General features: G+C 36.9%; 1 long non-coding RNA gene and 1 pseudogene across 1 annotated transcript in view; one reads left to right on the plus strand and one right to left on the minus strand.

Annotated features, from left to right (window-relative positions):
* LOC110203681 (uncharacterized) overlaps positions 1 to 14,034 on the plus strand; it is a 261,878-nt gene that overhangs the window by 83,202 nt on the left and 164,642 nt on the right. The window lies entirely within an intron of this gene.
* LOC110204020 (glycogenin-1 pseudogene) lies at positions 9,881 to 10,727 on the minus strand (annotated as a pseudogene).

The following is a 14,034-nucleotide window of genomic DNA, read 5'->3' on the forward strand; positions in this document are numbered from 1 at the left end:
GTGACCTTGGGTGACTCACTTAACTCCATTGCTGAGAGAGAGAGAGAGAGAGAGAGAGAGAGAGAGAGAGAGAAGTGTAAAAGTTGAATTTATCTCCTGCATAACAGACGTAATTGGCAGCATCGAAAAAATGAAGTAAATGGTGGAAAATCTCACCAAAGATTAAACAGAAGGAAGAAGTGATTGGGAATATAAGTATGCAAAAGACAAGAACAGTCTCAAGGAGAAGAGTAAAAACCAGTAACATTAAAAAAAATACCATCTCTATATAAGTAAATATATTTCTCTCTAAGGATACAAAAAAGACAGCTTAAGGATTATAGGTCACCTGGAAAAAAGTGGCAAATCCAAAAGCTTATAAATCGAGACATGGAGTCAAGATGGCAGAGTAACAGCAGGGACTCACTTGAACTCTTGCCCAAAACCCTCCAAATACCTTTAAATAATGATTCTAAACAAATTCTAGACCAGCAGAATCCACCAAAAGACAGAGTGAAACCATTTGACAGCCTAAGAAAACTAAGAAGTTCAGCAAGAGAGGTCTGGGCACCAGGGCGAGAGGAGCACAATGCAGTGCAGGCCATACTAGCGCAAACCGGACCTCAGCAACCAGGAGTAGGTCTCAAGGCAGCTGAATCAGTGGCAGCAGTGGTAGTTTGCAGACCTCTTAGCCCACAGATACTGATGCTGGTATTTAGACAATTCCAGTGTATAGTACTGGACAATTTAGGTCAGCAAGAAAGTCTGTAGCACCCAGGTGAAAGTGAAGCATACTCCAATGCAGGCCATGCCAGCACAGCCCCAGCCACAGCAAAGCAGGAGCACACCTTGGGAACCACTGAATCAGGAATGGTAGCAGCTGCTACCGTAGTTCTCAGCCCAAAGACAGTAAGGAGGTCAAGCAACTGGTCAAAAGGAGATTACAGAGTCTCTTTACAAGCCCTGAGGAAGGACTCTGTAGTTTTGCCTATACTCATAAGGGTCACATTCCTGGGTGGCAGTCCTGGGGCAAGGAGGAGCACTAGTACATCAGAGCTTACAATCACACTGGAGTTCCAGAGAGATAAAGAGTGGTTGTGGTCACTCACAGACCAGAGCACAGGCCAGGAGAGTAGCATACATCTCTCCTTAGATCATACCACCTTGGAACAACCAAAAATTTACAAAATATCAGGCATTTAAGAAGAAGCTCCTTATTTGATAAAAACTGCAAAAAAATGGAAATAAAGTAGATATCCATTAATTAGACAATTGCTTAATAAATTGTGGAACATGAACATAATAGAATATTGGTGCGCAATAAGAAATTGTGTGTATGAGTAATATATCTAATAATAATAATGGTAATTGTAGTTATTATTATTATTACATTAGCTAACATTTATATAGGAATGTAAGGACCTGTTACATTAAATAAATCATGGTACATTAATATACTGGAATGCTGTTGATGCACAAGAACTGATGAAATGGACAGGTTCAGAGAAAACTGGGAAAACATCTATGAACTGCTGAGAGAGGAGTAGCACTAGAAGAACAATTTATGAAATGACAGCACCATTATAGAGAAAAATAATTTAAAAAAATTTAGAATTGGGTCAATACAGTATATACAACATGAATCCCAAGGATTGAAGATGAAATATACCTCTCATCTCAGCCAGAGAAATGATGAACTTAAAAAGAAAACGAAAGGACATACACTTTTTGGTAAGGCCAAAGTGGGAATTTTTTTCCTGAAATTAAATGTTTGAGAGTGAAATACTTGGGTATCAAAGAACACATCATGGTAAATGCATAGTATTTCCCACTGCCATCGTTCTTAGTAACTGAGACCCACCCTAGCCCTTTCCCTGAATCACATTAGACCCAGTGCATCCAGTAGTCACTAAGGGTGAATCTTTACAGGAATCTTTACAGCTTTACAGGAGAGGAGCAAGAGACTCCGCATGCTCTCTCACATCTCTGCCAAACTCCACCAGGTAAGCATCGCACTGAATAGGTACAAAGACAGAAAGATTGCATTTAAAGACAACAGTCATGTCTTGCCAAAACAACAGTGTCTCTCCATGTTCAAAATTCTACTTTGGAAAACGATCAGAATAAAATTCCAAATCAGAAAGGAAGGAAAGAGTTGCATAAAATGATGAAGAGCAAAGTGGGCAGAACCAAGAGTTTGTACACAGTAAAAACAATATTGTTTTAAGAACAATTATGAGCAGCTAAGTAATTTTGAGTATTAGGAATACACAAATTAAAAATAAAGGACATAGGAAGAAAGACGCTAACCATATCCAGAGAAGGAACTGATAAATAGAAGTATGTATAGAACAATTATATGCATATATGCATATACATACATGCATACATACATATATATATGTATATATATATATATATATATTATATACATATATATATGTTATATATATATATATATATATATATATATAATATATATATATATATATATATATATATATATATATATATATATATATACGTATCTGCATCCATCTCTAGTGTTGGGGGTGGGAGGGAGAGAAATTTACCTGATAATATTATTGTACATTTGGAGGGAATGGCAAATTGTGCATGGTAGCTTTGCAGTTTCGTGTCCAATCATCTTTTTTATGGTACTGTGTTACAGAAATGTTTGTTTTCTTCTGTGAATTAAAAATACAATAATTTTTTTTAATCCAATTCAAGGGGCAGCTAGGTGATTTACTGGACAAAAGACAGGCATTCAGGTCATGAGGATCTGAGTTCAAATTCAGCCTCAGACACTTTACATTTAACTAGCTGTGTGACCCTGGGCAACTCACTTAACCCCGATTGTGTCATCAAAAAATAATCCAATTCAGCCCAAATCCCAGTGTGGAGGCTCCACAGGGTCTGTCTTCAGGGTAAAGGAGAAGCCACACAGACTGAAGCTCCTCTCCTAGAGCTAGAGATTCTGGGCTGGTTTTCATGCCAAGGGACGAAAAGTCTGCATGTTGTCCTCTCTTCAACAAGAGAAAAAGCAGCTGCCATAACCTTGGGGTTAGTCCTCTCCCTGAAATGCAAAGAGAAAGATCTCCCAGAACTGGTTCTAAAGTCCTGGAGAACATTTTATGACACTAAGAATATATAATATTAGCATATAGCAGTCTGCGCGCTGTCTTGGGGAGAGAAGTGGGGAGCGAAGGAAAGAAAAATTTAAAACTCAAAAGCTTGTGGAAGTGATTGTTGATCATTTAAAATGAAATAGTAATTACAAGAAATAATAATGTATGGTATTCATGATGAGAAAGACAGTGTCTGTCCTTCCTGCCAAGATGCAAGGAGACGCCTAGTTTTCCAGAGCTAAGGCCCATCAATCAGGCTGTGCCCTGAAGTTCCTTTGAAAACAATACGTTGTGCTCACCATCTGGATGATCAGAGCCATACCAAAATCCCAGAATTGTTACACACCGCATCAGGTGGTCTCTGAGTATGGACAAGCACCATTAGTACCCATGTTGCAGTCATGAAGCCCTGCTTTGAATGAAACTTGTCAAATTATTGCTTTTACTTCCTTGGTCACTGTCAGAGCTCATTACTTAGCATTGCTATAACTATTGAGATCTCTCCACAATGCCTCAAATCCTACACTAGGGATGGAGCTCTGGTACATGTGTTCATACCTGCCAGCCATTTTCCTCACTTAGAAATTAAGCTTCTGTTTGATTCCTGACTCTCCTGTCTCTAACCTGCTTTGTTTGATGCCTGCCAAGCACATGTTAGAGACCAGCTATGGCCTGGTTGACATTACCCATCACTCCAATTGTTTTCATACCAAAGAGAACGCTTATAAAGCTTCTCTGTTTCTGATATTTTCTGAGTCAATCTCTCCTATTATCTGATTGATTTTGAACTGAATCTGCATGGGTTACTTTTTCTCCCCATCTCTGCCCTGTCCTTGGCTCCACATGGTTCATTCTAGGGCCCTTGCTTATTTTTAGAATTGGAATATATATACATATATACACCTATATATTTATGTGTGGCTTCCTCATGGAGCCACCTCTCTCCTTACTCAGGGCTCCCAAGTCTGTTGTCACTATGTCCTCAGGAGATAGAATATCTTTTCCCTGTTCTTTTCGATTTTCTTTTTCTTCTCTACTGAGCAGGGAATGAGGTAGGTCAGCACTCTTATTCCACGAGGGAGCGGGGGTGAAGGTGGGTAAGAAGGGTAAAGTTTATGAGGTCCATTAGGACCTTTCCAAAAAACAAATTATTTTCGTATCAGCCATTGGCATTGTGAAACCTAGTATAATGCATAGAATCTGAACTATGTCAATTTTGTATTTTTTTTTTCACTGGCACAGGACTTGTATTTTCATTTTTCAGTTGCTGCTTCATGATCTTAGAAAAAATTAAAATTCAATACACTGTGTACAATGTAGTTATAATTTCTAGTAGGCCTTTCCCTTTTTTATTCTCTTTGGAATATAGACTGGCAGTAAGTATTGCTGGATCACAGGTTATCCTTTTGTGGTGGCAAAGAACTGGAAATTGAGGGATGCCCATCAACTGAGGAATGGCTGAACAAACTGTGATATATGATTGTGGTGGAAAATTATTGTGCTCTAAAAAATGACGAGCAGAATGGTTTCAGAAAAACATGCAAAGACTTACTTGAACTGATGTAAAATGAATTGAGCAGACCCAAGAGAACAGTAGACACAGTGACAGCAGTAATGTGTGAGGAAGAGCTATGATTGACTTAGCTCTTCTCAGCAATAGAATAATCCAGCATAATCCCAAAGGACTATCCATCTCCAGAGAAAGAACTGATATTGACTGAATGCAGACTGAAACATAATAATTTTTACTTTGTTTCTTTCATTTTTTGTTCAATTCTTTTTATACAAAATCACTAACGTGGAAATGTTTTAAACCATTACACGCACATGTATAATCTATATTGGATTGCTTACTGTTTCAAAGATGGGGAAGGGTAGGAAAGGAGGATAGGAAGGTAAAATTAGGAACTCAAAACCTTTTTTAAAAAGTTTGAAAATTGTTTTAACATACAATTGGGAAAAATAAAACACTATGAAAATAAAAAGAATATAGTTAAATTGTCATGAACACGGAAAGTTTCTCTCAGTCCTTTACAGACAGTATGTTTTCACATGTATATGACCTCATTCTCCTTAAAACATGCTTTTCCGTTTCCCTGAGGATGATTGAAATGCCTTTAATGAAGGAGTAAAGAAATTTATATCAGTAAGTGATCAGAGTTGTTCTGGACATGGATCTGTTTGTCTTCTAAGGCACCATGACTGCCTAGCTAGCTTTTTCATTGTTGTTGGTTTGAAAAACCTAATGCTTGTATAATTCTCTTTAGTAAGATCAACACACTCAGCTGATCTCACAGAAAGTTAGAGACTATATATCTTTTTCTTCATCCATCACCATGATGATAACAATAACAATAATTACCTTTCACATTGCCCTTTAAGGTTTGCAAAGAGTTTTAGAAATACTGTCATTTTTTATCCTAATAACTCTGGGAGACAAATGTTATAATTATTATGCTATTCAGCGTGAGAAATATCTTAGAGGGTGTTCCAGGGTGAGGAACACATACAATGGACATTCATTGTAATATCTATCTTTCCTCCTTTTCTAAATCTCACAAATCCCTTGGCATTATTTTTTCACCCATTTCAACCATTCTAACTTTACCGTAGTTTCTTAAGAAAAGGCAAAAATTCTCAAGAAGGCTAAATCCTGTTAATGTGCATTTGATTCAGTACCCCTCCCATTTCTTCTATATTTAGAGAATACTCAAAATCCTACCCGCTGTTCTTTAACCTTTTCTTTTTTGTATGCATATTGCAATCTATTTTTTCATTTTTATTTTTTTAAACTTAAATACAAAAAGACAAGAGAAGAACTTTATATAAACAGCATAACAAAAAGGAGGATTTAATAAAAAAATGAATTTCCATTTCACCCTTTGCTTTTTAAAAACAACTACGTGTCACTTTCAAAGCTATCCTGATTGTCTGTATTGCTTTTTAAATTTTATTTAGTTCTCTGCTGTGCACTTTTTTCTCCCTCCCTCCCCATCTCATCCTAGAGATGGCTACCATTAAACATAAATAAGTTTGTGTATGTGTCTATGTGTGTATATATATGTATATGTATGCATGTATGTGTAAAACCATAACATACATTCTTCTATTCATCAGTTCTTTCTTGGATATGGATAGTGTATTCCTTCATAGGTCCTTTGAACTTGATTTGAGTATTTCTAATACTCCTAATGACTTAGTCATTCAAAGGTGTTCTTAGAATACTTTTGCTGTTACTGGATATAATGTTCTTCTGATTGTGCTTATTTCATTCTTCATTATTTCTTCACTATTTCAGCCTTTCTATGTTTTATCTAAAATCTATCAGCTTATCATTTCTTATGGCACAGTAGTATTCTGTCATAATCATATATCACAGCTTGTTTGGCCATTCCCCAATTGATGAGCATCCACTCAATTTCCAGTTCTTTGAGAGCTGCTATAGTTATTTTAGATCACATAGATTCTTTTCCTTTTTCCCTTAAATCAGCTTGGGAATCAGATCTAATAATAGTATTTCTGGGACAAAGGTTATAAACAGTTTTCTAAATCTTTGAGCATAATTCCAGGTTGCGCTATAAAAAGTTTGGATCAGTTCACAGTTCAGCAACAGTTAATGTGTTCCAATTTTTCCACATCCCCTTGAACATTTGTTGCTTTCCTTTTCTGCCATTTTATCCAATCTGATAGGTTTAAGGCGATATCTTAAAGTTGCCTCAATTTGCATTTCTCTAATCAATGGTGTTTTAGAGCATTTTTCATGTGATTATAGCTTTGATTTCTTCATTGAAAAACTGCCTGTTCATATCCTTTCACAATTTGTCAATTGGAAGATGACTCATATTCTTATACATTAGACAAATGTTTTATATAGTATATAGGAAACATTTATCAGAGAAAGCATGTTTAAAAATTTTTGCCCAATTTTCTGTTCTCCTACTAATGTTGTCCACATTGGTTTACTTTGTAAAAAACCTTTTTAATTAAATGTAATTGATAGTATCCACCTCACACCTCACAATACTCTCTATTTCTTGTTTATTCATAAGTTGCCCTCCACCCCATAAATCTGATAGGTAATATGGGCCATATTCTTCTTATTTTGTTATAATATCAATCTATCTGTCTAGGTCATGCATGCATTTTGAACTCATCTTATGTCAAAATTTAGATCCCCAGAGAAGATCATCATCAGTTTCTCAATTTCATGACAGTGTGCTTGCCAGGTTCTAGATAATGGACAATGCTCTTGTGATTCCCCATTCACCAATGGAGTGAGGAAAGGCTGTGTGCTTTTTAGCATGGTTTATTCAGCCACGTTGTCAAACACCTTCAATGAGGACAAATACCATCAAAATCAGCTTCAGCACCGATGGTACATTGGTCAACTTGATAAGGCTACAAGATAAGACCAAAGTGGAGGAAGTGTCAGTGCATGATTTTCTGTTTGCAGGTGGTTATGCAACAAAATATGGATCTATTTTCTGCTATTTGTGCTCATTTTGGTCTGACAATATGAACAATACACACAAGTTCCAGCAACCAGCACCATGCCATCCATACATGGAACCACTGGTCACAGCAAATGGAGAAGTTTTGCATGAGGTGGATAAGTTCACTTAACTTGGCAGTATACTTTCCAGGGATGTACACATTGGTAATGAGGTTGATGTATGAATTGCCAGAGCTAATTCAGAATTTGGGAGGTTTGAAGGAAAGAGTGGGAGAGAAGAGATATTAGACTTCCTACCAAACAGAAGGTCTACAGAGCTGTGGTGCTGACCTCATTGTTGTATGCCTGTGAAACCTAGAGAGTATACCAGCACCATGCCAGGAAAATGAATTGCTTCCATTTGAACTGTCTTAGGAAGATTCTGAAGATCACCTGGTAAGATAAGATACCACACACTCAGGTGCTTTTTTGAGCTAAACTGTAAAGCATTCAGACTCTACTGCAGAGAGCACAACTTCAGGAGACTGACCACATTGTTCAAATGCCAAACGTATGCTTGCCAAAAAGACTGTCTTATGGGGAACTCACACAGGGCAAGTGCTCACATGGGGGTCAGAAAAAATGATGAACATCTCTCTTAAGAATTTTGGAAATGGGGCATCTAGGTGGCACAGGGAACAGAGCACTAGCCCTGGAGTCAGGAAGACCTGATATCAAATCCGGCCTCAGACCAAACATGACATTTAGTAGGTGTGTGGCCCTGGGTAACCTACTTAATCCCAACTGCCTGAAAATTAAAAAAAAAATTAAATTAAGAATTTTGGAATTACTTATGTAACACTGGCACAAGACAGTGGCATGTCCTCATCAGAGAAGCTGCTGTACTCTAGGGGCAAAACAAAATTTAAGATGCTCAAAAAAAATGCAGGATGTGCACATTTTGAGAATCCACCCCAAATGTTCACAGGTGACCAGCTTGTGGTAGAGTATTCTGAGCTTCTATTGGTCTGATCAACTGTAGACAAATACACTGTAACTTGACTCTAACATAGTGATGTCATTTTGGTCCTCTTTGAAAACAAACGACAACCACCAACGAATCTTGGTAAATGGTATGACATTGGTCTTATTAAATTGGCCCAGTTTGTGTCAGACTGCTTTCAGCTCCCCAGCAATTTTGACCAACAAGAAATTCTTATCCCAAAAGCTTAAATTTTCACATTTATCAAATACAGGTTTACTATAATCATTTGCTACTGTATGATGCATGTCTGCTCTGTTCCAATGATCAGTTCATGTAATTCTTTCTATGCATTTCTGAGAGCATCCTGCTCAATGTTTCTTATACTACAATAGTATTCCATCACAATCACACAGCCTGACTGGTTCATCCATTTCCCCAATTGACTGATATTCCCACAATTACCAGTTCTTTGCCACCACAAAGATAGCTGCTATAAATTTTAGAATAGCTAGGTTATTTCCTTTTTCCCTAATCATCTTTGGAAATCGACCTAGTAGTGGTATTACTGGGTCAAAGTGTATAGGCAGTTTAATAACTCATTGAGCATAATTCAAGATTGCTTTCCAAAATGATTGGATCAGTTCACAATCCTACCAACAACGAATATGTGCCCCAAGAATTTTAAGAACATATTGACTTTCTAACTTTATATTTCTACTGCTAAGTGTTTCTTGTTATGCATAATGGTACTGGAGGTAAACATTCAGAAAACTCACTCTTATTCCCAAAATGCATAGAATTGCATGCTACCTTAATACTTAAGAAAACTGGTTTTTTTGAAAACATTTTTAAAAGAGAAATTAAAAGGGTACCATCATTTGTGGTAGCAGTTATGAAATGTTGTCACTCAATTTCACAATATACATTGCTTTTCCATAAAAGAAGAATTGGGACCACTAAGGCAGTCTGTGATCCATCCTGAAATATCTTTCTACTACAGAAAATTTGCAAGGGAAATATTAGTGACTTTCCCATTTATCCGTATAAAAAAGAACTGATTGAAGCCCAGTTCTTCAGGTTTCAAGAGCTGAGGCCCATAGTTTAATGACTTCATTCCCACTCACCAAATTTATTTACAATTCACATGATACAAAAATTTCTTAAAATTTCTCTCAATGATCATGTGAAAAGTCATTCAGTAATGAATTGACCATAAAATGAGCTTTTTACTTCTTCACTTCTGTCCAGTTTTCAACTTTAATACTATAAACTTACAAATGGGTAGTTTTAGGCAAAGCCACTAGCAACTGTAATGAATCATATGTAATACTCTTCTAGATGCTAAATTATCTAAAATCAGTCCTGTGTTGCCAATGTTTGCATGGAGAAAATTGTGGTGTTCTTAGTGGAGTTGATGTCCAGTTTCTCCTTGATATTGTTGAAGGAATTTGCTCCCATGGAATCAGCCTAGCCTTGCTCCCACCACTCCTTGTGTTCATCCAAGGATACAAATGGTTGGGATAGAGGTCTGAGGTCCCCAATAGTCATATGTGAGATTGTATCTGGGACTTTCTCTGTGAAGGTCTCTTTGCTGACACCAAACTGCTGGAGAAAGGCAAAATGTTGGTGTTGAAGATATCCCACCATATGGTGAGGAATTGTGAGTCATGGGTGTCATTCCTGAAACTTTTCATTTAGGGGTTAGATTGTAATTCCATGATTTGATTCATCTCAGGAGATGCATGAATTCGGCATTTGCCCCAAGGGCCTTAAATGATAAATGGTAGAAGTATATAATAATTCTGCTTAGGGTATAAATAAATGCCAGGTGCTTTCTGATATTTGTTGTCTTCCAACAGCTAAAGAAGATGTTCATCAAACCCTGATCCCTACCACCAAAGCTGCCCTGTTCAGAAGCCATATTTGATTGTATATTTCAGCAGAAGATCAATAAACAAAGATTCCAGAATTGAAACAATCAGACCACTCTGAGTCTGGTGTAACTAACAGCTTTTCTCTCTCTCTCTCAAAAAGCTCATCAACATTTGCTAGAACCAGAGTATCTGCCTCCATAAACACACATTATGAATACTGTATTAGTGACCAGAAGTAGACTTTGTTTTAGATGACACTCTTGCACAGACTTGTGCCTTTTCATTAAGGTTAGAGTAGCTGGATATTCACTGTCCAAGGTGGTGATCATGATGACTACATTGAAAACTTTTTCTAAACTTCCCTTTTAGGGAGCTGGGGAGGCAATGACTGGTCGCTGTTGAGTTCAGGAACCCAAGGCACTGCGATGAGGGGGCACCTAAGAGGAACATCTAGATCTTCCTTTCTTTTAAAAAAAAATTTAAATTCTTTTTATAAGGTATTCTAGCAATGTTTGCCCATTTGCCTTAACAGTTTTTTGGCTATGTTGGTCAGTCAATCATTAGAAGTTCCTCATGTAATGTCAGTTTCATTCATGATTCAAGGTCCTAAAATCTCTTCAGATTGATTAATGAAATTTCTTACATCAGCTAAAGGAGCAAAGTATAAATATTTCTTTGCATTTCCTTACAAGTTATGAATAGGACATTCTTTGGTCTCTAGGAAAAGTCATGTTTATGCATTTGAGAGAAATTACTATTTCTCTCTTACATCTAATAAGTGTTTCTTTAAATACGGCCAAGGTTTTGCCATTCTACTTCCTCATTCAGAAGTCACTCCCTGTAGGTTACTCAGGCAGACTTTCAAGGGCTGATACTGAGAGGAAGAACTCAGATCTGTTCAAAAGGTAAAGTTAGGTGAATTGATGGATTGAAGCCCATTGTGTTTTACTCAGTCAAGTCTGGGAAAATGTGGATTCTCCCTTTTATCAGACAAGGATATGGATCCAAATAATTCTCTGACAGAAACCAAGTGATTGGAATCACATACACATCCTCAGTAGAGTAGGTCCATGTCTCAGCAAAATATTCATTCTCTCATTGTTGACAAATCAGAGTTGATTCCAACTCTCAGGAACACACATTTTTCCATGGGCATTGAATGGGTTCCATGATGGCTTTTTTTTTCAAAGAGGGATGGCCAAATGGCCATCCTTTTATTAATAACATGCTAGCATTTTAGTAAAATAATTAATTACTGAGAAACCATGCCTCTCAAACTGTTTTCTATGTTGCACATAATGTATGTGAGAATTATGTATGCATATAATGCAGAGAAACTTAAACGTAAAATGGATCCGTTGAGGTTTAGAGGTGTAGGAGTGCTGGGATCCCAAAATCACAAAACCCTGCCCTGCTCAGATGAATTCAACCCAAGCCTTCTCTCACCCAAAGACAAGGTTTGTTAGAACAGTGGGGTGGGTGAGATTTAAAGAATCTGCCAGATTGGACAGGCTCTTAAGGAATCTAGGCATTTGTATCACTAAGGTAAGCAGGCCAGATCTTAAGAATTTTACACTTTTCCTATTTTAGACATAAGATGACCACCCTATGTGTCATATTCACAAATAGCAAAGGTTGCAAAACTTGAAAATGTCCCATTCACTGTTTGTAAAGAAATTTAAAGAAATGTTTATTTTATTTTTACTCCCTTAGTTGACACAAACAATTTTAATCAACTTGAGAGTATTTGGGGTCATTGCTCATATGATGAAAGCAACTGATGTTACATGGTCAAGGTCTAGATCAGCCATGTCCTTTGGTTAATATAAAAAGGAAATCTAGCCAGTTGTAAACAGAGGGAGAGTCAGCTCTGCTGCCCAGAGTAGAGCTAAGGAAAAAAGTTGGCCAGGGAATACAACTGTAGGACCTGTCCAGCACAGATACTATTCCCACAAAGAGAAATGTGGAAGTTTCAAAATAAGAAAAAATGAGTCAAGGTCTTAAAGTGGTGGAGACTTGAGTTGACTGGACCATGTGTATTCCTCACATGTATCTTTCAACTAGCATGTTCTATGTATGTGCCCATTCTTCACCCTGACTGTATGTGTGTTTGCAGGAAAGTGTGCCTCATGTTTATAGTTAGAAAGTTCATACTATAACTTTTGTCTTTGCTTTGAACTAATAGTGTCAACTATTTTGGACCCATGAGTGTGGATTTACAAACTTCTTGGAGTACCTCATGAATATCTAACTTGTCTCAGTGACTTGGAGGAGTAGGCCAAAAGTAGGATGCTACATTGGAAATTACAAACTTTTTTCCTGATATCAGGGGAAAAAGTCCTTAGATTTCCTTCAACAAGAATATAAAGATGTTTGCATCAAAATCTGATCAGACATTTTTAGTCATGTGAACAACAAGATGAAGGAATCTCTATCTTCTCCACTCCTCAAAACCTCTCAAATGTTTTCAATATAACAATAACGCATGACAAGTGAAAGCAATTTCAGCTATCAACATCATCTAAATGCTAAGCACTCTAACAAGGCAGCAAATTAATGAACTAACAGCAAAAAAGGTTAATAATTCCTAATCCCTGACATGTTCCCTCAGAATTCCCTCTCATACCAGCTCCTAAATCGTTGCAGGGGTGGCACAACCTGACCCATAGGCTTACAAGAGAACTAAATTTTTCCCACTCCAAACTGTGCAGCAGAGGTAGAGATACAGAAAATTGAATTTTTTCTCTCTCTGGAATAGTATGGCAGCATGCTGTACTACTAGAAAGCTAAGGAACAGAGGGAACTTGAATAGGAAGCCAAATGTATAGGACTCCATCAGGTTTAAAGCAAAAGGTGCTGACATCCAGTTGATGTCATTCATTTTCTTCCTTCTGAAGTCACATGAGCAAAGCCACTGCAATGTGAATCCCTCTAGTATGGGAAGAAGCAGAACTCAGATATCTAGACATAAGGGAATTTACCATCAAAGCAGAAGGATTTAGAAGGTGATAGATAGATAGATAGATAGATAGATAGATAGATAGATAGATAGATAGATAAGGATAATGAAGAGAAGATTGAAATTATCAAAGATCTCAATAAGAAGAAAATTCACAAATAAACCCAGTAAGGAATGTATTAATAAGAGAAGAAAAGATAGCCACAAGGACACCTAAACGATTTCAAACAATGAATAAATATTGAAGGACAAAAGAAAATTAATCAATACATGATGCAGCACAACGCTCTTTGGATTCTCAAGTTCTCTGGAGAAGTGACATCATAGAGTCACAGCAAAATCTTTCCTAATGGTGCAAGAAAGAAATGAGTGATAAATGTTGGATTTATCTCCTGCATAACAGACAAAACTGGCAACATAGAAAAACTTAAATCCAGGTGTCAAATCTCACCAAAGATAAAAAGAAAGAATAAGTGGTTGGGAATATAAGTATATAAAAAGAGAAAAACAGTCTGGAAGGAGAGGAGCAAAAATCAATTATATGAAAAGTAAACATGATCCCCATATAGGTAAAATATATGATGCTGTAAGTTAGGAGGGAAAAAAGAAATCAACTTTCAGATGTTTTAGATGCTCACTCTGTCATCTACTATGTTAGCTACTCCTTCCACTTTTGT

Source organism: Phascolarctos cinereus, unplaced genomic scaffold (assembly GCF_003287225.1).
Source record: "Phascolarctos cinereus isolate Bilbo 61053 unplaced genomic scaffold, phaCin_HiC Scaffold_3;HRSCAF=262, whole genome shotgun sequence".
NCBI classification, from domain to species: Eukaryota; Metazoa; Chordata; class Mammalia; order Diprotodontia; family Phascolarctidae; genus Phascolarctos; species Phascolarctos cinereus.